This window comes from Platalea leucorodia (genome assembly GCF_965183815.1).
Source record: "Platalea leucorodia genome assembly, chromosome: 1".
NCBI lineage: Eukaryota > Metazoa > Chordata > Aves > Pelecaniformes > Threskiornithidae > Platalea > Platalea leucorodia.
Window position 1 is genome coordinate 119,095,798 of NC_138823.1, and position 27,053 is coordinate 119,122,850.

The 27,053-nt window shown below is 42.2% G+C and overlaps 1 protein-coding gene across 1 annotated transcript in view; it reads right to left on the reverse strand.

Annotated features, from left to right (window-relative positions):
* Nucleotides 1–25,325, reverse strand: part of TRAK1 (trafficking kinesin protein 1) — a 136,334-nt gene extending 111,009 nt beyond the window's left edge. The window contains exon 1 of the mRNA XM_082326017.1: nt 25,225–25,325. The gene's annotated coding sequence lies outside the window, so the exon portion shown is untranslated. The remainder of the gene's footprint in view (nt 1–25,224) is intronic.
* Nucleotides 25,326–27,053: the final 1,728 nt, after the last annotated feature.

Consider the following 27,053-nt stretch of genomic DNA (forward strand, 5'->3'; position numbering starts at 1 on the left):
AATTCACGGCAACAAAGGTGGGGGTGGGGGAATCTCAATAGCTTTCCCACCTTCCAGCCACCAGAACACAAACACGTAACTTTCCAACAGCAATCTAATGTTTCAGAGCCATCGAGATTTAAAAAATTATTCTTAAAAAAATTTCTGTTAAGAAAAATAGTACATACCATCCAAAATTCATGCATTAATTTTTAACCTTTTTGCTTTTTTTCTGTTTTAAAGTTCTGGTTTCAAATTTAAGTACAGATAAGAAAAGCAAACTCAAACCATATGCAGAAAATGAGCTTAATAAAATGACATTGCCAGCACAAGTTATCTTGTGTTTCAAAGACAACACTCATGTCTAAGCTCCTTATATTGTAGGAATTTCCATTTCAACAACAGAATGAAGTCCAGGATACCAGTTAGACAGGCATCACTAATAGCATACTTCAGTAAATAGGTTTAAAGTTACCAAAGTATCTATCAGCATATATGAAGATTAATACACATAGCATATAAATATTAACACATTTCCTGCCTCTGATGCTCCAGGATCGCCAATAGGAATCAGTGACAAATGAATTGTCCTATGAATATACGACAATATGCGTATCCCAAATAACTGCAATTTCATTGCAGTCGAAAGCCTGCAAAACTGTGCAAGTAACTCAGCTTGTACCGATTTGCCTGCTCCCACCACGACACTTTTTCAATAGTAATATCACAACTTAAGATACCCAAAGCAGTTTCATCTGTAACTTTAAAAATATTAGCCACGTCAGATTCTTCTGTTTTATTCTCAAAAAAAAAAAAAAACAAAAAAACCAAAAAAAAACAAAAAACACCAAACAACCAGCCAAAAAACCAGCCAACCAAAAAAAAACCCACCAACTTATGGTGGCAGCATTTTAAATAGCATGGCAGTTTACTAGGACTAACTTTAGACCTTGAGATAGTGAGGGAGAAAGCAGCCACAGTAAACAAGGATCCTTGACCCATTCAAGCACAGCACACTCTCGATGCCCTACTTTTGCACATCAAAGCGTAAGTCTTTCCCCCGCCCCACCAGAACAAAATCTGCATCTGACAACACAACAGCAGCTCAGCTCAGCATTATCTGAGAAAGAGGCCAGGCAGCGTTATGCAGCGCAATCGTTGAAAAACAGCATTCAACTAAACTGCAGAGTAAGGGAATCCAAAAAGTACTAAAGCAGCATTTGCCATGTTCCCTTCCTTTGTCTGCATTAATTTAAAACATGGCTAGCAATGCCTCTGCACACACACTACATACATACTACATTCAAAGCTAAGCTCTAAGAGAGACAAACAGTATCAGGGGATTACAGCTCCATAGCAGCCACTGCTGTACCTGGTTTTCAACTCTTTTTGCTCTTGATCATCTGCATAGCATTCTTCCTTTCTCGAGCCTCCTTTCCCCCTCCAGAATTTCACCATTTGGCTAGCAGGCTCACTTTAAGTGTCGCTTCTATTTGCGTTTCCCCCACATGAACAGTTCTTGATGCTGTAAGGTCATTTGAATGCAATTGTAACTTTGGCTCACGCACAAGTTTCCTCGCCCTCTCTTGGCAGAGCAGTTACACAAACTACCAAACTGAGTCAAAGAGAAAGGGTTAGACTACTGCTCTCTTCAGTCTGCTGCACTAAAACTGTGGTCTTTTGAGTGCTTTTTACAATATCTACATTCTTAACCATGTCCAAAATTTTTAGTTTCAGCACAGAGCAGTATACACAACTGTATGCAAACATCCTCTGGACAGAACAGACCTTAGCAAATCTTTTCCTCTTAAACATCACAAAGAAAACATAAACAGGGAAGCGTATACCATCATGAAAACACTACAAAATGTTTCCAAAGTCTTCACAAAGGTAGTAAGATTTATCTATAGAACAAAATAAAGCAGTTCTTTAAAACAGCATGTATTTCAAAAGTCCAAGGCTTTCTACTGCAAGTCTTGACACACTGATGAGAGAATGGAGCTATGAGCTCATCTGGCAATCACACAAGTACTCCCAGAAATTAAACCCCATTTTGCTGAAATTATCCTCCAAAGGAAAGCCAGTCATGAACTCTGCCCTCCTCAAAATGGCATTTTTAAAGAGCGCATGAGCTGTCACCTCAGCAAACTTTTGAGTTTTAAGAATTTGGAAATAATTTATCATTCCTCAAGAAAACTATTGAGCAATTTCCTTTCTTAATTTCTCCTGCAAGACAGATCACAACAATTCTTCTCAGACAGCCTCCTGTCCCCTACATTCAGGACAAGTTTGCAATTGCAGCCACCTCTTCTCCCAGTAGCAATTCTCTTTGTGGACTGATTCAACTCTCAATGTTAAAACAAAGGATGTGTAAACATTGTCTTCAAGGGTAAGTTTGCACCAATGACAAACTTTTGAATCTTTGTAGATATGAAATGCAACTCCCTCCTTGCAAAACCTCTCCAGAAACAGATGGTCCTGCAGACAAAATAAAGGATAAAGCGATTTTAAACATTTCTCATCTGGTCTTGCTTATTAGAAGTTACCTTCCCACTCTAACTATATAGATTTTTTTAAAAGTTCAATTGTAATTATTCAAAAGGCTCACATCTACATCAATGGTTATTTACAGTGCTTCCTATTACATCAAGCTTTTGGATGCTGACAACCCAACTCTGATCAAAAGAAGATTCCTCATTTTGGACTGGCTTCTTACTATATGAACCCTTTACACTCATGTGCGTCTTCAGATTGATTTGCATTCAATCACCCCATTATTCTTCAGTTCAAGACTGAGCATAACTGTATGTCCGGATAATATCCACCCTTTTAAGACACGTAAACCGCCATTTACTTTACCAGTGGAGCTGTGGATACTCCCAATGCCTTTTCACACCACTGTTCTCCTGCTTCACAACAGTCCTGACTCATGCAGTTTTAACATATTAAAGTGCAAGAACTGTTAGGAGTATCAGGCTGTGATTACAGAAGATTGAAATTCACCATATGGTGGACGGTGGATTTGATGAGGTGATTTACATTTGCAAATGTAATTCTATTCCCATGTGCACTTCTATACTTCACCTTAAGCTTTAACACAAAGACCTGCAAGAGGAGAAATTAAATTTGAGCCTGATAGTGAAGTAACAAGATTTAAAGTAATAACAAATGAAAATATTTCACATAGAACTTTTCACTGAGAAAAAAACTGTACCTCTCCTATTTCAAAGAAGACATCTTCCCATCCCCAAGTTATTTATACCACTTAGTTCCACTGTTAGGGAGATAAATTTTTTCCAGTACCATGGAACTTTAAAAGGCAGAGATACAGAAAAATAATTTAAAAGAAAAAAAGTCTCCCCTTCTTCCCCAAGAGTGAAACAAAGAAAAAGAGAAGGAAAGAAATACAGCAGAAGGCCTTCAGCAATCAGTATCTATTCAAGACAATCCAAAACTAACATTCGCAGCAATATGCAAATACAGCATTTTAGTGGTCAGGGAATAGAATAAAACTCTCTTTTAAAGGCTGAAATTTCAGAGAAAAAAATGTTTCTTTTCACCAACATGCAGAACTAAAAAAGATTTCATGTTCATACCCTTTGTGTACACATTGAGATTTCCATAGATGTTTCCCTGAAATCACAGCAGATAAAGTATCTTGTGAAAATCCATTTTTTGTTTTCATTCATTTTTCAGTTACAAAATATACTTTTTCTGAGAATTAAGAATTTTTCAACCAACATTCTTCTTTTAGATTTCCCAATGAGTCCATGTAATTGCCATCTTCCATCTGTCTTGCCCATGCATCTTCAGCAGCAGGAAGATTTGCTGACATGGTAAGCAAGAATGAAACTGACAGTAAGATTACTTACCCTTTGCCAGACTGTGTCACTGTTAAATATTCAGTGAGATAAATCAGGATTTAACTCTACAGCTGACTGGCTACTAAACCTCATATAGATCTGCTTGGGTTTATTATTTGGCAAAGTTTATTCTGAAACACAAGTCATTGCTTTGTATGCAACTGTGGATGTGAGTTGCCAGATCAGCATACCTCAGACCTTCACGGCATTCTACTCCATTCCAATTTAACTAATTGATTTGTTGTTAAATAAAGGAATCATCAGCTATCCATCTGACTTTCACAGGGGAAAAGTAGTTTCTGCCAAGACACTCTGTTGAGCAGTACCTGGGTAAACTATTACTGAATGATAACACACCCCCCCCTTTTTTTTAATTTACAAAACCAAAAGGCACGTATAAATCCCAAAACACATTTTACTCAAGATACTTGCAGTACATGCAGTGAGATTAAATTCTCACAGAAATGCAATCAGCTCTGCTCCTGAAGGATGGGAAGACAAAAAGATAACAATGAAAGGGAGAACAGCAAATGACAGATCTGGACACCTGAGTGTTACCCCAGATTTTGCAAAATATAAACATAGGATTTTTATAAACAGCAAGCAAACAGTTATTTGGTGCTATTTACACACAGATTTTTATTAATAAAAGTCACCTTGCTGATACTATAAGACCTGCAAAGTCTCAAGGCATTAACGAGATGTCTCCTGCCTACCCATAAAACATTATGCCACCACAGTAGGAACGATCCAGTATGCATGACCTACATCATCCATCTATTCACACTGCATATCCTCAAGATTGTCTGCTTCATGGTGGTACCACAGAGGTACTTGAAGTAACTCAAGTCTACAGTCTGGCACATCTATTCTTTGTTAGTCCATCTGCTATAGGAAAAAAACCCCAACCAACCAAACAAAAAACCTAACCCTCATCATAAGCCTACATGCAAAGCACAAAATTTCTTGATTTCCTTTACCTGCAACATATTTCAACTTGTTTCTAAACTATTTTACTTGATTAGTTTGTAATATAACTTTCATTTCCATCTTAGCTTGGTGGTGAGGAAGGAAAAGGTCATTGTCTTTTTAAAAATAATCTAAAGAGAGGCTGGAAAAAAGGAGTAGCTTCTCTATGCCATTAACTAGTGTTGTTTTACTAATGCAAGGTAACAAAAGTTTGTAGTAACTGCTATTAGGCACAGTGGGTGTAAAGACCCAAACTGAAGTGATGGGCCAAGAAAGTTTACAGAGAAAACTGTGGATCATTTTTCCAGTGAAGAATATCCCCTGCACCGCCCTTTCACACCCACACAAGCAAATATGCGTTCAATCCCAAATCCTTCCCCTGCAGCTTCTCTGAAAACATTGTATGTAGGCAGGATAAATTATTATTCAGAACTAGAACATTTGGAATGTGTCTCAGCTTTTCAGATACCCAGGCACAGTCAGTAAACAGCAGATTATTCTCTGAACAAATGGGTAGAGTAGTAGACTGTCTTAATATTAAAAGTAGAAAATAAGTTATGTGGCTACTATAGGAAAGCTATATAAGCCACAATACAAAGTTTAGAATTAATTTAGGAAGATTTAAGATCTTGCAAAAATAGCATTGAGCATTGTAACACAGAACTGTTTCCACTTTCCTCCTCACCTAATGCACATTTGTGTCTAGTATTAAAAAAAACAAAAGTTAAAAGCAATTAAACTTCAGAAATAAGAATAAAATAAAAGCAGGTTGTTCCCCAAATAGTCCTCTTCTGCCTTGGCAATCCTACGACACAAAAAACAAAACAGCCACCCCTCCAAACACACACACACTGAAGAAAAAAACCCAGGCCTTTTACCAATCTGCATAATATAGACAGAAAAAGCCCTGAGGCCAGAAGTAGAAAGCAACGGATTACAAAACATCACTCCATGCCTCAGTATCCCTATGGCAGTACCCATCACATCTCCATCAACAAGTTACACAAAAAGGTCACGCAGCTGAATTCACCTGTTCCAGACACCAGCAGGGAAAGTTTTATTGAGGATTTAAAAAAAACAAAACAAAACAAAACCCTGAAGTCTCCTCCCCACCTCTGTCCTCTTTCTCTACACACAGTGCACTCACTACACACGCCCCCACACTACCACACTACACAAGACACTAGTAGCTGCAAGTGTCTCCACATGACACCCCAAGTAAACAAGCGGTGTCCAGTTTGAATCAACCACTGTGGCTCATTCCTCTCATTTAAAGATGGAAAGAAGTTCTTCCTTACTGTGGAGCATGCAAGTTTTCTTCCTTTGAATTACATCAAACAATTCATGCTTAGGTTTTACAACATACACCAGCATGAGCAAAGCAGTGAGTTTTCATTTAAAAGGAACCTTACCATTCAGTATTAATGCAAAAGGACAGATGCAGAAGACAAGCAATGATGCTTACTCAGTGTATCTGAATGAAAATGGCTCTTAAGGAAAAGAGGAAAGAAAAAATCTTTAATGATTATTTATTAGAGAATTCGGCATACATTTGATAGACTTACACAGGCGCCCATGCCAGGGACCTGCAGGGACCGGCCGAGGAACGGCGATCAGAGCCAGGCGCAGCCAGCCTGGGGTAACAGGCAGCAGCTGCAGAAAGCTGCATCAGGCACTGGGTGCATCTGCCCCTATCCACACGGGAGCCTGCTGCTCCAGATGGCAAACAGGTACTAAGGACTGTACGGCTTTTTTCTGAAACCAGTTTAAAGAAAGACAGACAGCACAAACTGAATAGATTGTCAGCTTGTTTTAAATAAGAACTGGCTTAGTGTCATCCTGATTATGCTAAAAGCCCCCCAGTACAGTGTCAGGAGGTTGCCAGTAGAAAAACAGACAGAGTACACGTGCTATTCCTCCCTCAGGCCCACACTCCCTCTGCCTCCAAATCTGTTATTAAATACTGCTTGTAACTATTAAAACCAAACCATTTCAGAACAGACAACAGATTAAAAGCAAAGATATGTATTCAATATTTATGCTTTCACCCATAATTCCATGAAAAATGAAGATAAGTGTGCTTTTGAGGGCAGATAACTTACATGAGCACTCAGTTGCTACACGTATTTTAACATCACTGAAGACGATTCCAATGAGCTCCTGTATGCCTCTGAGCAGCACAGCCCTTTGTTCAGCTTGCATCTGCGAATCCAAAACACTAAACTGATCTATTTATTCTTCAAATGTCACCACCTAACCCTCAGGACTGTGAGGCTGAGTTTATGTAGCAGTCAAGTCAACCAAGGGTCCAATTCTGCCCTCAGTTACACTCTAGTAATTCCAGTTAGTACAGCTGTGCTACTTTGGATTTACACAACAGTAACAGTACAATACAGTAGAATATAAAACGGAAAGCTACAAACTAAACGAAAATTTAAATTAACGTTTTGGCTAACTGCTTAAGTTTAAACTTTTTGGTTGGTTGGGACTAGTGAACACAAGGCCCTCACCAAGAAAAGTAGCCCTATCAGTGAGGCAAGCTAAGCTAAATTACTTATACTCCAACAATCCTGTCTAACCACACATACCCACAGAACATCTAACCTCTCTATTCAACAGCCCAGTGTTGTATTCAGATACGACACCATTTAATTATGAATTGGATTGCTAAAAGAGAATAGGACAGTTAACTTACTGCTGTTTAATGAGCATGCTCTTGTTAGTTCTGAATACATTCACTGTACTCATTAAATCAGGAGGCAGTGGAGTTCTGAACACATCATTAAAAGGATCCAGGAATGTTGCTGCTTTGTTCAGCATGACTACATGCTCTGCCTGACAGTTGGAAAATGAGCAAGAAATGTAAGCCCCTTCCTGTCGGGCCAGCAGATCTAATTTTAAACTAGGAGGAAGGAGAGAGAGTGGGAGATGTGCTTCTTCAGAGCTTCGCTCATTTAGAACGCAAGTAAGTTTCTCTTTTTACTGATGACTTGAAGCAGTAACATGCTCAGTACTGTAAGATATCAACAAAAAGAAGTGTCAAGCTTGGGGGAGGGGGGGATATTTAAAAAAAAAAAAAAAATATCACAGCCCATCTTTAATACACCCAAGGAGCAGGAGTGTACATTGATCTATCAACCTGTCAATTAGCAAAATGAACCTTCATAGAACAAATACACACATGGCAGAACATGGCAGTTTCCCACACTCTTTACAATATATTGATTAAGGCTGAAGAGGGAGTGAAATTGGCCAGTAGGCTCCTGTACATTCTCACAGGAGGAATTTAGAACATATGTTCAGTGAGAGGATGAGATTTTCATCTGTCAAGGGTTGATCCATCTACCCACAAAGATACACACCCACATGAGAATCTCCATGTCTAAAGCATTCTAGAAATTAAAATGTAACTGGCAACTGCTTAGCTTGAACCCATCGCATGGAAGAGCTTTCTGCCAAAAGAGGTATGTGAACCAGCACCACTGATGACACCACTGGCGTTGCAGAGAATCCTGGAAGTTAAGATCTAACAAGCCCAACTGCTTCCTCTAGCACATCCTCGGGAGGGGAAACGCCTTTCTGAAACATGTTTATAACAAATCCTCTTCCCCTCTCCTCCCACCTCATGCACAGAAAATTGGACAGGTTGATAAAGTTCAAAATTGGGGAAGGGGGGAAGAGCTGACTGGGGCTTAATACTCTCAGTGCAAGCCTCAACCACTTTAATCCAAGCAATTATTTTCCAGTCAGAAAGTTGTTGATACTGTAAGAAGCTATACAAAATTACTGGTCAAACAAGGACTGCCACCTATCAAGGAAAGTCTAATATCACAAGCACATTTACCACTGTCTCCTCCCATCATGCAGACACGACAGTTCATTGCTTACCTGGGAAAAACATGTTCTAACCAGTCATGTCAGCACATTAGGACTTTGCTTGCTCCAAGCCTTCAGAGCAAGACCCTTGAGCTCATCAAGAGCCTGATTTTCTCAGTTTTGCCAACAAAATAATCTTCAGGAAAAAATCCTTCTGATTAAGCAGTCAGGCTTAATGCAACATGCCCTGACTAATCCTCTTAAGTTTTCTCTGGGTCCTGCACTGTAATCTCAGCAACACAGGAGGCACTGTTCTTTTCATAGGAGCTATGGGACTGTGTGGACTGTCACAATCTTACTCAAATAGCAATTGATTCCTCACTGCTATCAATCCGAGTAATCGACACCTGGGTTTCAGTGCACAGACCAGCTTACTTTGGGTACAATCATACAGCGGTACTCTCAAATGACTGGGTATAAGCTGTAAAACAGCACTCATCCACATGAGCCACCAAAGACTTCTGGGGTCATATCCCATGGCTCTCCGCACTGCAATAAGTAGAGACATTTAACTCTTTTACACTGTACTGTGGGAACAGCCTGAAGAACTATCTGGGTCTCCAAGAGTTTAAAACACCACGATTACTAGAAAGTAAAAAGGTTAACAGTTTGAGGATGGAGAGATCAAAAGAGGGAATCACATTCAGACTAGATCTAGAGATGCATCTTTGCCAGAAATATGCACCTACAAGTGGGTCCTAGCACTTGACTAAAATCTCAGTTCACAGACTCAAAAAGAAAAAAAAAAAACCTTTAGGTCATCAACATTGTTTTTTTGGTGTCAGATAAAATAATGATAGAGAATGAGTATTCAGATTTTCTTATCAATTGTATGGTCTGTACCTGTAACATCCAGAAAGGAACACGGACAGAGAAAATGCATGGGAAAAAGCATGAGAGCCCCAACAGGAACTGCATGTTAGATTATTTATTTTGGGTACTGTTCTCTTTAATCATACTAAAAAGCTCTGTATGAAAGAGCTGTCTGATTAGACTTAGGAAGCTAAGAGATGGACATATAAAAATAAAAACTTATCAAGTGTTGCATTTTCTTCCCTTTGTGCTTAACACAGGGCAACCCATGCAGCATCTCAGCTGGTTTAGCTCGAAAAACCACCACACACTGTAATGACAGAAAGGAAAAGATGATGTGCAGGGAATTGTTTAAACATTCGTTGTTCTGCTTAGCAACAACATGCTTACATGGTTAAAAAACCCACAACACAAGAAATACAAAGACATACTTGTTACCTATTATAAATAGTTCACGTTCTTCAGCTCCTCATGTACCTTTGGTTTGCCATTTAGTCAGTCTTGCATCTTCCTGGAGATGCCTCCCTTTTGCATTTTGTACAACACAGAGCGTATCAGAAGTCCATAGAATTCTAAGCAGCTTGTGATTTATATTTCGAGCATATTTCAAGCGGTTAACTGACTTCCAGAGGGGACACAAATTATGCATTCAAAACAAGACATACATACCCTTTTCCTACTATGACAAAAAGAAAGAAAAAACCATGCTTTTCTCTGTGCTATATGCTGTATCACCATAATATAACAAGCAGTAGTTCTGTTCACAGATTTTAATCACCACATTATTAATACCTCTTTGCTCTGTGTGTATTACATCTCAACTTATGTCTCATCACATCCATTCAAAATATTTGCAGGAACAGCTTTACATTATATACATACACAAAAAGTAATACAACATGGGCCCTGTCTAAATAGCAGTGTCAAAGAAAATAGAAAACAAATACATGAATGGCAGAATACGTGCACCTAGAGACTTTGAGTCCTGGCTAGCCCCCCAAGTCTTACTTTCCAAACAAAGCATTTGTATTTGTTCTCATATGATCACTTTTTTTCACTCTTCTGTTTCAAATACTTCAAACTGTTTTTTGATATATGAAAGTTAACACAAAATATCTTGCCCAGTTGCATGGGGAAAAAATGAAAATCAAAAAATCTGTTTGTTGCATGGAAAAACAATTTGTCAGATGTTTCTTTTTCCATGTACTTCACTGCACCATATGTGGGGGCTGGAAGAGAGCCTAAGAACATCTGCCACAGACTTTAAAACCCCTAATAATAGCACAGCTGGTGTCCCCAGCCTAATGACCTCAGCACAGGCTCATGTGACCACTCCTGACTCTGGTCCCCAACCCAGGCAAAGCGCAGAAACACTCAAACGTTGGACACATTCATTCATTCTCAACCCGATTTGCATTTCACAAAAGAAACAATGCAGAAAGCAAGTTGGAATGCCTACATTTCAAGCAGTTCAACAGTCACTGCTTCTGTAGGATTTCCCTGTGCTCCCTTCATTAAATTCCAGTTTAGCAGAGCACTCCCTATTCCACAAAATGAAGCTACTCAAGAAAACAACTGCAAGTCTCAGTGGTCCAGGGTTAGAAACATAAAATGGTTTAACCGCACTTAACTGTATTACAGAGGTGTTGGGGTTTCTTTCCCCCCCTGCTAAACTCATGGACTATCTTCCTTTCTTGTCCATGTAGTTTACTTACAAATATATGTTTCTGGTCACTTTCTTTTAAAGATGTTCAAAACCTGGTTTATAGAGGAGAAAATCTTTATTTCAAAGAGGACAAAAAAGAAAGCAGAAGGGCAAGGAACTCAGGAAATGGAACTATGTTTTAGCTCACACAGAGTCAGCATTGGGCATTAATAGGTATTTATCACACAGATGTTTTAGAGAAACATCTGCGATTTCCCATGCCCAAAGGATGTGGCTAGCAGAACAGTATGATGGACTCTGTGAAGGTGGGAACAAAGAAAGCAGTGTTTGGGTGGGGGTGAGCTGCCCAAGACTTTCATTACACTTCAGTCCACCCTCTCTCCTCTTTACTCTTTCATCTGCGCAAAAACATAGGTAGCTTCCAGCAGTCAACAGGCATGAGTTCAGTTTATTATTTAATATAATGTGTGCAGGTACACCCATGAAAGGCTAGACCTGACCCAATAACTGACCGTCGCTAGCACAGACAACAGAGGCAGGCCTTCCACAGACAAGTTTAGTCACTGGCAAAGCACGAGGGGTGGCCACTTTAGCAAATTACTGTATCCACAGTAACAACAGACTGAATACTGAGCTCCAAATTCCAAGAACAACCCATTTAATCAGTCTACTATAAAACACCAATATGTGACACTAACATCCTCATCAAAGAATGTTTTCATTCTCATTTCCCATGAGGGAGAGAGGGGACAAAAACCCAAAAGCAGATAAAGGCAACACTTTGTAAATTCCCACACTGTCCAACAATGTTGGCCCACTTTAAAATAAGAGCCATTTAGCAGATAATCTTTCTTAATTTGCCCCACATCGCTAAATAACAAAGGAAAAAAGAAAAGAAAATACAGAGCAAGTTACTTTTAGTTTTATATAAAAGCACTGAAGTCTGAGAAAGGCTAATAATGAGATCAGCCCAGTTACAGTAATCAATTTGGCTGTGACAAACATACTTACAGTCACATATCAGTTATATGCCTCACTCCTCTGTTAGCCCTCTATCTGATCCATAACTTCTCTCAAAGCTGTAAGATCCCGATGCATTTTAGGTAGCATTTTTTCCTCGAGTCTCACAATTCAGCTATAACACTACACACATGCTCTTATTTCTGACTTCACCATGAAAAAAGTATATTTTAAGAAACTAGGCAAACTGTCCCACCTTTCCAACCAAAATCTAAACATCAGCAAGAAGGACGTCAAAGGAGAAACAAGAACCTGCAGCAGAAGAGCATCTGCAGAAAGAAAAGATGCAGCCTCAAACAACATCAGTTTAATCATGAATTCTTAATACCAAAAATTGTACAACACAACTGCCTACAGAAGGCTGTATGTGTCACGCTGCAGATTTCTGACAGTGCAAATAAAGCAAACCCGCTTCATTCCCACCTTAAACTGCAACTGGGGAGCGAACTATGCAATGGCAGCAACAGCTGTGTCACAAGTGGTGCCTGTGGCAAAGATCTGGGCTGGCACCAATAATGAATTACACTACTTTTTAAAAATAAATTTGACATCAGACACATTAAAGAAGTCTTCTGTTGCCGTGCTGTTGCTTGTGTAACAGATATAGTAACTACAAATAAGACACATGATGCCCTTCAACTTGGCAGTAAAGACCGCTGTTCACAAAACAAGCATAATATCTCTGAGGCACGAACAATTTGCAGAACTAACGAAGTTCTCCTGCGTAAGCCAGCTCACAACCGCTGGCTCAGAGCGGGCACATGGCTACGGTTGTCTCCAGATTCTGTTCCCTCACTTGCTACGGGCCCGAACTCCTTTTCCCCTTCTCTCTGGTGCCACACGCTGTACCTCCAAGTCCCACATGACAGAAAGTGGGTAGAGACAAGGAGTCCTTCTAAGTGGGTTAGTACTTCCACACTTCAAACATACGGAGGCAGACCCTCAAGTTCCCAGCATTACTCTACTTAAAAAAATCAAGGTATTGATCAGGAAAAGGCCAGCAATCTTAACCTGCGTGCTTTCTAGTCCATCTGCATGCTATGTCCTTCCTCCCAGTGATTTGTAACTCATCCAGAAAACAGTTTTCCCTTCCTGAGTATTTCAACGTGTACCTTATTAAGCAGCTGTCCTGACAGAACTTGTATTTTGTTATTCAGGAAACTACAGGCTGGGATGTAAGACAAATGTAGTACTACAAAAGTATGTTAGATGACAAAGACAGGCACAAAGCAAACATTCTATAACTGGAAAGTACAGTCACTGGTAGACACCGTTACCACAACCTGTAATAATGCCTGCTTGGCTCAATTCCCATCCTTCTGGAAATATGTCTCCAACAGTACTGCTGCAACCGAGTCTGCAGAAGATTGGGGGTGGACGGGGGAGCTGTTTTAACATTATAAACTAATCACAAAGCTCATAAATAACATCAAATCACAGACATATGTAGCCATAGGGTAGCCTAGAGGCCTTCCAAACCACAATTAGGCTTGATTAACAAGACAGTCATCTACCTTACAGAGCCTTAATATTCAGAGTTACAGTTTGATTCACACCAGCTGAGCACTTTTATAAAAAGGTGATTGATAGGCTCCAGTGAAAGTCACTTGGCTAAACTTAGCTCAGAGTAACAAACCCTAGAAGCACACACCATGGAATAATCAGCTATTTCACTATGTCTGAATCTTTGCCAGTTGATACCCCTCTGTCTTGAATTAATATCAAAGTAATGGTTAACAGAAGTGGACAGCACGCTCATATTATTGCAACTTCGTACTGATTTTTGAGATGGGCATGCTCTGTAGAGAAGAGGCAAAACTCAGACAAAATACCCAAGACAGCCTCACTATGCTCAGTTGCATTTACCAGCACTGAGCTGAGACAAGTTAACAGACTAACTTTGCCCTCCTCTTTACACTATCTCCCAAGCAAACTCCCCCATTTGCAAACCCACCCTTCTAGGTGCAAAGGGGAACTGGTCCAAAGATAGTGCCAGTGTTGCCAATACATTTGCTCCTTTTCATGCCTTAGTCTCATTTAAGCTGCACATGTACCTTACCACAAAGCATTATACCGCAGAGCACAATGAAAAAGTGGAAGCATCAGCGTTTAAGTATTACAAGAGCCATTTGCAAGTGCAGAAGACAGAGTTGTTTCATGCTTTCATTTGCTTTGTGGTCATTTAGAAGTACGTAAATACAAAAGCTCCATACCGAGTAAAACAAACATACCCTGGGCAGAGCTCACGTCAGCAGAGATCTCTTAACCTGAAGGTCATGTTGTCAGCACTGCAAACGTGGAAGCAGCTGCTGACATTTTGACATGGTCCATATATTGCGGTGCACAAGATCCAAGAGACTGTAATTCAGAGACATATTTGAGGTGTCAAGGATTCCAGACGCTTCTACCTCCACAGATGAGGTACTGTATATACTAACTATATTCAGTCAGGTGCACTACTGTTTCCAACAATAGTAATTTGGGCACCTTTTTTTTTTTTTTTTTTTTTTTTAAATTAAAAAGCAGAGAAGCCCATAGGTCAATAAGGCTCCCAAGAAAAAATACTAGCCATTTTGGATGAAACATCCTGTCTTGTAATGGATGCTTCTAAATTCTACTCCCCCTCCCCCAAAACACACCCACCCTATCACTATATTCCTTTCTCTTTCTCCACCTTTTTTACTTCAGGCACACTAAGGGTGATCTTCACACAAAAAGCAGTAAGTAACAACCTGTTTAACCATTGTGATTCAGGTCTGGTTTTGCTGTTCCAGAGTGTAAATAGTCAACTATGTTGAAGCTAGACTAATTTTGTTGGCTCCTGCAATTATTTCCCAAAAGAACAAAGATAACCCTCAAGACAAAAAAACAAAAAAACAAAAAACACCCCCAACCAACCAAACCCTTTAAAATCAGTAATCCACAACCTCACAATTTGGATTTTACTCAAGAAACCATTCCTGAGTTACAAGGCCATATTCTGCTTCTCACAACTGACAGGCATTTACATCTGTAAATATCAGTTTCCAACTCCTATTAAAACCTGTTCTCCAAGAGGTTAGTGAGTCCACTTATTCAGAAATGCCTTTTTTCAGATCAGTTTTAACAGGCACTTTATGAAGTTTTTGTTAGACATGGAATACAGTTAGGTAGCATAACTTCTTTTGGCCACCACAGCCATCTCTGGGGTTTATGATAAAATCTGGCATGCTGCATAAGTTTTCCTAGACAACAACTTCTCAGTATCTTTTGTGAAAAGATATTTAGAAAAGAAATTTAGAAAATAATTATTTCAATCTTGGTTGGTTTTTTTTTTTTTTTTTTAAGAGCTAAATCTTAAATAAGACCTTCACTTGCATTTTATCAATTCCATTTAACCTTGCTTGTTAATTTCTCTCTTTCAAATGCCTCTGTGTAACTAGTCACTACCAAGAACTTTATAAACCATTAACTGACTCCCTGCAAAGAAAAGGAGATTGCCAGTTTCTCTCTTTGAGCTCTTAATTGAGGAGATAAAGGAAAATCTGTAATACTTGACATACAAAACAAAGCCAGAGAAACCGTATGGTTAAAAAAAAAGAAAAGAAAAGAAAAAAGAAAAAAAGCAAAAGCAGGGAGAAAAAGTAGAGATTAGCCAAGATGTCAGAATTCATAAAAGATGCTTGCAAATGTCTTCAATGCCCTTTAAGAACATCCAATGCCTTAACATTCTGAGATCCTAAGAGTTCAAAATCCTTTCAGTTCTCCAGTGGTAAGTGACAATACCCTTGAACAATGCAGCATCCAAAACAGTCCCCCCAATAGTCTGTTCTTTAGCTTCATGTACACTCAATTCCAAGTTGCCACACAGCCATACTGTAAGTTTTCTATCACAAAACAAACAACAGTTTCCAGTTAGAAATCAGGGCAATTAGAACCATCAATTCCCATTCAAAAGAGAAATTAAGAACCTGTTGTAGGATTCAAATCAGAGCCAGAACAGGCTGAAGCCCTGGAATTTCATGCCTTCCCAATTTCTGGAGTTCGAAGTAAGTACTCTATAGCTGTTCAGTCTAAGAGTTCACTAAATTTTAAATAAATAAATAAATAAATAAATCTTTTATTGCCCACATTATAATGACTGTTTGCTTATCTTTTCCAGAGTAAGGTCTGAGGAACAAGCAGGAGAACACAGTATTACATCTGCTATAACAAGTCGTGTTATAAGCTGATTATTTTCCTGACTATGCAGCCCCTCCTATTTCCTCTTACTCATTTCTTCCCGCTACAACATTATATCATGTCTTTATCTTCAAGTTATACCCGCTGGTCATAGGATCAAAACAATAGGCTTGCTGCTAGGTGCATTTAGGAATTTCCTGTCAGCCTTCTTGATGAGGTAATTAGTGCTAATTTACCATCACAGATAACAGAGAAAGGCCAAGGTATTCCATCTTCCCCATGCAATTCTGCTAACCAAGATTATTACAATGATGTTTGCCACTTTCTTTTATTAAAAAACAAACAAACCCACACAACTAGCAAATGATACAATTTTGATAACATTAACTCTCTTTAAAAAAGAGAGCCACATAACAATGCACACGTTAAATACAAGGTGTGGTGTTACACACCTAAAGCAAATCAAACACTCATTGACCTCACCTGCACACTCCTGCCCTGTCTTTGTGCCATCTCTAGTGTTCATCTAACTCCCCGAGAAACACAAACTGGCAAAAAACTAAAACCAAAGAAATAAAAAGAATTTTTCAATACATGTTTTTCCAATTTGCCTCCCTAGCTTATTTCCCCATTGGGTAACAGTCAGCATGAAAGATCTGCAGACAAAGCAGTACAACACACAGCTGGTGACAAGGTAGGACTATTCCTGCCAGAGATGGTAAACTCTGAGACCAGGCTAATCTGGCTGCAAAAGCACAGCCTTCAGACCCGTGTTTTCCCAGTCATCTCCAGCTAATATCAGTGTAGGCTATCGTGAAAGCACACCCTCACCCTACTGCACACCTACCCTGACGCCATATATTCCCATCACTCCGTTTTCCTCATACGGACATTGGTGCTTGTACCGCTCCACATTAACGTGATCAGGAATGCAATGTGGTTGAAAAGCTAAGCCAAGGGGATGGGGGAGATAGCAGAGAACACGCAGAGGGTGGTATAAAGTAGTTTTCAGCTAGATCAGCTCTCTGAGCTGGGCCACAGCATGCCCATACAAGAAGCAGTGCATGAGGGAGGGGTAAGGATGGGGAAGGAAGACTGTCCTCTTCTGCAGCTTCAGTGACTTGCCAGGAAACCGCATTTTTAAGAGTCAAACCACTAAACCAAGACACGCTGTTGGCTTTACTTGTCACCCAGTTTTAGGCAGTCTCTTCCCAACTTTTATCTGCAGCTTTGAGGATATTCAAATATTCATTGCCATGAGAACAGCAATCCCCGGTGGGACTCAAATCATCAATATTTCCATTAACTGCTGTGTGTGCTTACCCATGGCACGACAGGACTGAAGGAAACCACTAGGTGGGTGCCCAGAGCCAGAATTTACAGAACCTACCCAAGCATTAACCCAAGGCTTGACAGCAAAACATTAAATAGGATGAACAATAAGGACCATTTACAGGATGCGTACCAATCCACTGATCCTAAGAGACTGATAGGCTTATAACAGATTCACAAGAACCGTATTTAATTCTAGAACTGGCATCAATTCCTGAATTACCTCAGTCAAATGTTTTGATCTTGCTGAACCCCTTCATCCTTTGCAAAGACTGATTTTTGTGACTCATGAGCACTTAAACAAATTCAGTTCATTAGAAGTTTATGTTGAGTGTTTTGTAGCTTTTGCAATGTAAAATGGCAAAGTATTTAAGAAAGTTGCATTTGCCTGAGGTACAACAGTTCCTGAATGAAATCTCATTTAGTAGATAAAAGCGGTACAAGTGACTGTCATGGAGAACTCAATGTTCTCTACGGAAAAATGATAGCATAACATACATCCAATAGCATGACAGTAGAGACCACTTTGGACTTTGGGACAAGATTGTATTCTGCCAGATAACTGTAGTATCTAACCTTTCTCAGTCTTTTCATTCTAATGGCTTTGGATGACCTGCAAAATAAGATTTTTGAGAAAGCCATTATGGAGTAAAATTCTCGGGAACAAATACAAGAGTAATCAAAGGTTATAAACATTTTAGACAATCAGAAGAAGCACTTTCAGTTCAGATTGCTCTATATTGGAAATTTATGGCTCTTGGGTCAGCCACAAGTCCCTGGGTCAAACCATAACATGCTTACCTACCACCTGACAAAACTACATAACCCTCAGGAAATACAGCCATAAAGGACTGATCTTGCTATGACCTTCACACATGCCGGTTTGCAGAATTCATTACAGGACCAAAGCCTCCAAGAAGGTAATGTTTTTGGTAAACACTGATCTACACCATAAATTTCTGGAAGTGATCATTACTGTAGTATTACCACAACAAAACAGAAGTCTACCATTCCTTTCTGAAGGCACTGCAATTTGTGACTACAGGAGAAGATCTAAATAAAAACCATAATACCAGAAAGATTGATTTCCTCCTCCTTACTTCACATCAACAGTGCGTACCTCCTCAGAAATATAGCTAGTATGATCAGTCACAGCTGCAGAGAAAGAAATTCCGTTCAAGACGGGTTTAACCGACAGTCTAAGGACTTCGACATTGCTCCAATGTCTTCCAGTTCTTCTCATCTTGCAAGTACCACTGGTGCAATAGGTTTGCATGGATTTGAACTGCAAGGTTTCTGCTTACTGCAGAGGAGTGGACGGTGCCCCCTTGCAAAGCATGCAAATGTACAGTATCTGATGGTCAAACTAGGCTTTCTGGAACAGGTAACATTGTTAGTAATACAAGCTCCACTTATGCAAACATTAAAGAGGACAGTAAGTGTAAAAGTCTCAATTTCCCACAAGCAGCAGACATCAATGTAATTTTTAAAAAATACCTCTCTCTTCAAACAAAACTGCACTTCAGTATTCTCTAGAACACCAAATTATGGCTGCTGTCAGATGATAATTCATGCAGAGTCCTCATTTGCATGAAACTAAAGTCCAATATGACATTATCAGCACCTGCCTTTAAAAAAAGAGAATTTATGTGAACATACAATACAGAAATGCACTGATTGGTTCCAATTTACAGTAATCAACTAATCTCCTCAAAGAGGTGCACATAACTATTTCAATGTATCCACAGTTTTCATTCTTCCCCTCTAGGCTATAAATGTTTCCACTGTATGAACATTTTCCTAACCTTTGGTTTCTATTAAAAGATGGGACAAGTCAACTCAGCATTATTTTAAACTTCATTGAAATCTAATGATAAGCAGTTTTTCCATGTTCTGTTGGAAGCACTGGAATTATTACATAGGGGAGCGGGGAGAGGGGGTGGTTCTTATGTTTTTCCTTTAACAGCTGTAAGACAGGTGGGAAACTAGATGAGAGAGGTGATCCTTCCCCTCTACTCAGCACTGGTGAGGCCACCCCTGGGGTACTGTGTCCAGTTCTGGGCTCCCCAGTGTAAGAAAGACACGGACATACTGGAGAGATTCCAGCAAAGGGCCATGAAGATGAAGGGACCAGAGCATCCCTCCTATGAGGAAAGGCTGAGAGAGCTGGGACTGGAGAAGAGAAGGCTCAGGGAGACCTCGTCAATGTGTAGAAATACCTGAAGGGAAAAAGAAAGGGAAGAGGGGAAAAAGAAAGGGAAGCATGAGCAATTTTCACATGGCTATTTCACTAGGAAAGCAACATCTAATGAAAAATACCTGGATGATTTTTCCCTAGTGATTACAAACACATAGAGAAGTCTTAAATCGGATCAAAACACTTCAGGATGGAGCCATAAGCTCACAGTTTTGATAATCAAACTAGATCATCCTGTTATTCTTTCTGGTCTTATGATCTATGAAGAAAAACATTCACCTGCTCATGTTACAAAACCCAAGGAAAAAAAGCTCTGCTGATTTTGTATGAGTTTTGAAAAGGGAAAGCCTTTCCAAAGAAGTCTGCTAAGAAAAGCGAAGAAGGCAGAAGGAAAACAGTCTTCTTTTTTTTTCCCTAAGGTTAGTTCATATTACTTTATAAATCTAAAACCATACTGTTTTACACATTAAGTTTTGAGGATTGCATTATTCACAATAGAGACTATAATTTGTGGGCATCTTGCTCAGGAAAGAGCACTCAAATGCAGACTGAACTGAAATTTAGCGTAATGAAAATATTCAAATTTATTCTTAAGTATCTTCTCATTCTGTATCATAAACGATAATGTCTGTGTATAGCCTAAGAACATCAACTACTCAGTATGTCTCTCTTCTATTCACACAGGTGCTGGGAGTCAAGAATATTCCATAAGCACACAAATAGGTAGCAGGTTATTGTCAGCCTCACTATTAGCTTCTCATCTACAAGACACAACTGGTGTTGGTTATACCAGAGCTTAGAGTGCAGCAGTTTCAAAATCAGCTTATGCCCACTGAAGACTTTCCCTCCTGACACCAAAGCCTCAGCCACTTACTCCTATTGCTTCCTCTGCCTCACTGCTAACAGCTGCTCCACTGCCCAAAGGACAGACAATCTGATTGAAAATTAACCTTAAAAACAGTTCTTCACTAAGCCAACGGAGTTAATTCCCAGCACCATAATACAGAAGGGAACAGAAGAGAGAATCCACAGCCAGGAGAAAATTTGCTCCGCTGGGCAGCAACATGGTCTCATGTCAAAACAAGCCAATAATGAAACCTTGCAAGAGCTTTTAAACGAAGCTCTTCTCGCATTTCCTTCCTTCTTTCTATTTCTCTGACTGCTACAGCGTCCTGAACTTCTGCTATAAATGCAAGCAAAAATAACAGGGCTCTAATATATATTAATCCATCGGAATACTTAAAAAAAAACCAAAACAAAACATGCACACAAGGAAATAGGACAGTTAAAGACTAGCATCATCATTTGGATTTACAACATCTAATGGACTGCAAGGTTAGACAATCCTGTCTGGAGAAGCTGTAAGATAAGGCAAAGAATCGACTCCAGTACAGTCACTAACCGATTTAACTAGAGCAAATCTGCCAACATAATTGAATCTAAGAATTATCTCTGAGCTAATCTGTTTGTGCTATCAATAAGCCTCTTAGCTGGACAACCATAAGCAGGATGACTATGTAGCATGACTTTTTGCACTGTAATCAATAGGTTCCTATAAAAAGAGAAATAGTGATGACTCAAAGTTCAAATAAAGGACAGTTTTAGACAAAGAATATTAGCACTGAACTCCTGAAATTTATCTAGGAGACATCACGTTATTCACTACAAAGTAAAAGAAGAGTGCTTGTAAACTCACACAGCTATCTCAGTCAAATCACAAAGCAGGAAGGCTTAGAATCAGACTCCGACTGGTATCTTGGAAAGCCTACGTTAACATGAAGTCAATTCTCAAGATTTTTCTCTCTCACAGTAGCACTGATCCCACAACTGAATCCACAAAACTGAGCCCTCCATACAAGTGCAGCATTCCAAGGAGGCAACGGCATTGCTCATGGAGTTTTAATGATACAAACATGACTCAGAAACATACCTTCACAGCACAGGCATTGTAGATCACAAACCAGTTCTACAGCTCCAGCATTACAAAGCTTCGTACATTAAGTGAGCTAACTACAACTGAGATGCAATAGCTGTCATTTAGTGAGTAGAAAGCATTTCTCCTATTCACTAGATTTTTATGATAACTCTGAAAGCCACTTGGTGTGACGTCGCTACTGGAATCTATTCCTTTTAATAGCCCTTATGCAACACATGAGTGACAATCTCATTCACAGCAGAAACAAGGAACGATATGACCATCACACAGGAAGATGCCAGTATGCTTTTGGTCATTTTACATGCAATTTAAGTGTATTTATTCTTTAATCTTGATCTTGGTGGCATCACAAAGCCTCCTACAGAGGCAGAAGTGCAGTGTACATCTGGAGACATGGATAGTTCAAATGAAAACAGAACCAGTTATAACAGCCTACCTGTCAACAACAGTTCTCTGACCAACAGGCTAAAACACAGCTCCTAATTCCATATTCTAGTTATCGGGACTTCTCATATCATACTGGTCTGTCTGTTCTTGCATTGATATGGGAGTACTGTGAAATAAGCAGCGCATGAAATCAAGAGACAGTTTTGTGAGAGTTAAAATGGAGTTATTCAAAAAAGTTACACCAATGAAGTACCCGGCCTAATATTGAGACTTATTAGAGGAGGCACACACTTTTGCAAAGAGAACAGTCATTATCGGGGCAGGGGGAAAGGTATCTGTTTCAAAATTTGAAGCAAAGAACACACTATTTTTTTGCAAACTAACAAGAACGACTCCACCAACCTTGACTTGAGCACCACTCATAACGTACAACACCCAGACAACACAAAGCAAATGATGTCCTAGAAATACTACTTCTGATCCTAGTAGCAGGAGTACTAAACCACTCCAATTCTGGAAATCAAGGAAAATTATTTTAAAGACTTTGAAAAGAAATAGATTTCAAACAAACATAACTCATACACTACCTTCCCCCTTATTATCTCCCTTCTCCCAAGGGAATTTTTAAGTAACATAGGAAATTGTTGAGAAAAAAAATGTGTACAGCTTTTAGAAAGGGTGAAAGGCTTGGTTTTAACTTCTTGCCTTTTGATATTGCAGAATGTTGCCTCAATAGCACTCATTCTGAGAATTCTTTCTACTGAGCTGTTAGAAAACAAAATATCTTGCATTCAGCTTACTGGCTATCACAGCAGATACAGTGGGAAGTTTCAGCATTTTTCCTAGTACTAATTTCATATTTATACAGTGACAACAGTAAGAAACAATAAATATTGATCAACTGCACATTTAAAACAAAAATATTTAACCGCACTCACTTCTACAATACTAATCCCATTCTTCTATCCCAAAGTAGATTGGCTAGAATATTTCCAAACACAAAAGAAAATCCTCAGAGGACGCGCAAAGGTTAGGATCAAATTCCTTCTACAAAAGCAGCTGGTAATCTGTTACAGGAGACAGAACGCGTGAAGCAGCAAGGAGCTCAGGTACGAGCCGCGGCAGAGAGAAACAACACGAGCTCCAAACAGTTCCAGGCAAATCTTTTCCATCTGATCTTGCTCTCTGGTACATGCAAGTTCACCTACTCCCACCAACTCTCACCCATTCCACAAACTGACAGAGTGCCAAGTTAACATCCATTAATACACATGGCAAAGCTTGCAGATCACATGCTGGTACTGCTTCATTAGTCAGGACCCTGGATTAAACGAGTCAGATGCTCAGAGGTTGCAGCAACAACTTCCGATTTTACTGATATTTTACGCATACACATATCAAACATGAACACCACACACATAAATGTGCCTAATCACATTAATGCTTCCTCAGCATACCGGCGTGCTACCCAGTGCTCTAGAATAGGCACCAAGCTCAGCTAAAAACTACAACATTTTTGTTTGGTTAGGGGTTTTTTTTTGCACTCAAGAGAGACTCTACTTATTTCCACTACTGTCATCCACCATGCAGTTAAATTCACTGGCAAGTGGGAGTTCATTCATGCAACTAACAGAAACTTTTGTTTTACTTCAACAGAAATTTAAATTCTATCCACACATACAGCCGTCTGGTCTTCGCTTAACTCACATTAAAAGCTGAAAACTCTTGCCTTCCCTTAGGATTTTTACCCTTTTGTTTTTCCTCCCTTATAATGATGCTCATTGAAAAACAAAGAGTAGTAACAGCTACAATCATGGCTTGATACCATTTTCTTATGTGCTTCTAAAATGATTTTCTTATCTGTTGTCATCAGAGGTTGCTCTGGCTCAATTAAAACAGGTTACAGTGCCTCAGAGAAGGCACAGCTTTGTGAAGATGGCTCCTGGGCCGGGCGACCACGCTCCTTCCTCCAGGCTTCTTATGGAAACTCCAGAAGAGCCCTACTAGGAACAACCGCATTTAAACGCGGTTCAGTTCTAGTACAGTCAGAAGCCGGGGCGTTACTTACAGTACACAGAACCGTACAATGCACAGCAGTAGAGCAGGCACATATGGCAAACTGGTCATCATAACTGTTGTTTGTTTTGGTTTAGTTTGGGTTTTTGCTGTTGATTTCCCCGATTGCAAAAACCACTACACCCACGATTTAATCTCGGTGGACTGAAAGGTTCAAATAAGGTTACAGATGGCAAGACAGAGAAAAGTGTCCACACGGCAGACCTCTCCCAAAGTCTGAGCGAGGGACAAAAAGCAGCCTGGACTCCCACCCGTTAACACATGTTCCATTCTTTGGACATTTCCTACTATTCCCTAATTTTACCTGCAAATAAGCTCATACAAACATGAAGTTCAAGATTGTCAAATGCAAACCAAAGCAGACACTAAGATTTCAAACTTGTGAAAAACCACAATGGAATATTTTAGTGATTATAAATAGAAGCGTACCACCAAAAGCTATGCGTAATTCCTAACATTGTAAAAAAACAAGGTAATATTTGCGTGTCCCTCCCCAACGGCTGTGAAAGCTCCCTCTATAAGCGGGGGTCCTCCAACTGACAGCAGCAGCAGTTTACCTGTAAATAATTCACAGGCCAAATTTTGCAAGCCACTCTTGACCTTCGGCAAACGACTATACCGAGCTGCCTCGCTCCTTTAAGGGGGCGGAAGGGACAAAAGAGCACAGGCACCAAAGCCTCGGCGCTCCGCCCGCCCCCGCGCAAGCCGGCCGTGAAGGTCGCCCCGCCGCGCTGCCACGGGGCTGCGGGGGCCCGCAGCCGGAGGAGCGGCTGCACCTCGCTCCGCCGCCCCCCGCCGAAGGCAGCAGGCCTCGCCCGCGCCCCCGCCGCCCGCCCCCGCTCGCTCACCTGAGGACGAGCGGGGGCCCGGGCAGCCCCGCCGGTCCCCCCCCGCCGCCCCCCGAGCCGTTACGCGCCGAAGGGCACCTCCGCCCGCCCCGCGCACTCACCCCGCTCCGGGCCCCCCCAGGCGCGCCCGCCGCCAACGGCAGCGGGGCGCGGGCGGCGGCGCCCCCGCGGGCCGGGGGAGCCTGGCTGCCGGCGGCGGCCACCTCCGGGCTGCTTCTCCCCTCACGGCTCGCCCTCGGCCCGCGCCGCTGAGGGGCCGCGGCGTGCGGCGCGGGCAGAGCGCTGGGGGTGCTGCGGCCGGCCGGCTGCTGCTTCTCCCTCCTGCCGGCGCCGCATGTGCCCGCCTCCCCCGGTCTCTGCGCCGCTTCAGCTCCCCGCTCTCGAACAGCGCCCGGGGACCGCTGCGAGCCCCTCCCGCCGGGCGGCAGCACACGTGGGGCGGCCGCCGCTCGCCTTCCTCGGCCGCCGCTGGGCGCGGGGTTCCTGCGCTCGGCTTTACCCGCGCCGCCGGGCCGGGCCCCGCGGCCTCCTCGGGAGGCGGGGCGGCGCTGACACCCCGGGGGCTGCGGCACCGCCCGCCGCCGGGGGGGCAGCAGGAAGGGCACCGCCGCCGGCGGCCACCTCGGAGGCCGCTGGCTCGGTAGTCGCAGCGCTCCCCGCCGACCCCCCCCCCGCCCCCCGGCGGCCATTACCTCATGGCCCAGCCCTGCCGCGGAGGAGGGGCCGCCCGTCGCCCGGCAACCGGCCCCCTGCCGCGGCCCGGGCCGGCGGGACCGGCTGCCCTGCGCCGGGGACGGCGGGGCGAGGGGGGCTCTCCGCAGCGGGAGGCATTTGTCGCTGCGCGGACCGGCCTGAAGGCGGCCGCGGGCGGCACTGCCCGCCCCCGCTCGCCCCCGTCCCGGGGGCCCGCCGCCGAAGTCACTCACCGCTGCTTGGGCCAGAGCTGGCCGGGCTGCCCGCGGCCACACGCTCCCCGGCGTTCGGCGCTGTGCCTGTTTGGGAGGCGCCGAGGGACCGGCCGCGGTGCGGGGAGGGCCTCCCCGGGCGGCGGGGGCCGGTTTGCCCGGCCCTGCCTCCCCCCGCCCCGGCCCACGGCGGCTCCCCGCGGGCGGGGAGGGCTGGCGCGGCGCGGAGCCGCTCAGCTGCCCGCCGTGCAGCCGGCCCGGGGGGCTGCGGTTTTGCCGGGCGCTCGGACGCCCTACGGCCACCTCGGCCGTCTCGCGTTTGAATGACCTGAGCTGCCCGCCGCGGCGACCGCTTCCCGGAGGTGGCACGGTGCGTGCGAGGGCGCTGCCCGCCTGAGCGGGGCAAAAAGGCTTGAACGAAACCCTGGCCAAGCACCCCGCCAGGCTGCCGGGACGCCGGCGGACAGAACGACCGACGTGAGGGTCGCGGTGAAACTTAGGCATTCAAAATATGTGTTTCTTCAAGTTTGGTACGGGAACAAAGGAGAGGAATCTCACCCATGCCCTCCTGGAGGGGAAAGTTGCAGTAGGAGTGCGAGGCGTATTAGACACCACAAAATCCCCAAAGCAAAAGGCTTGTTATTAATGTCCCACCGACAGAGAAAAGCTTCAGTCTGGGTTCTTGATAAATCTAATTAAAAGAGAAAAAGAAAAAAGAAACCCAGAGGAAGTCACGACTTCTTGTTTCTGCAGCTCACAGAACTATTTGTTGGAGGAGCGTTTGACTGTTTTCCTTTACCGGCAAGGGAAGAACAGAATTGTGTCCGAGGTTACAGCTGGTAAGACAAAAAAGTCGCAGCCGTGCTGGTGACAGGATTCCGGAAGCGTGGGATGTGTGTTAACCTCCAGCGAGTGTAAATGGATTCGGGGTTTGACCCTGAATAACCTGTAAGAAGAAATGATCCAACCCTTCGTAGATGCAAACAGAGAGAATCCCAGATGGGGATGTGCTTGGGGGGCAGAAA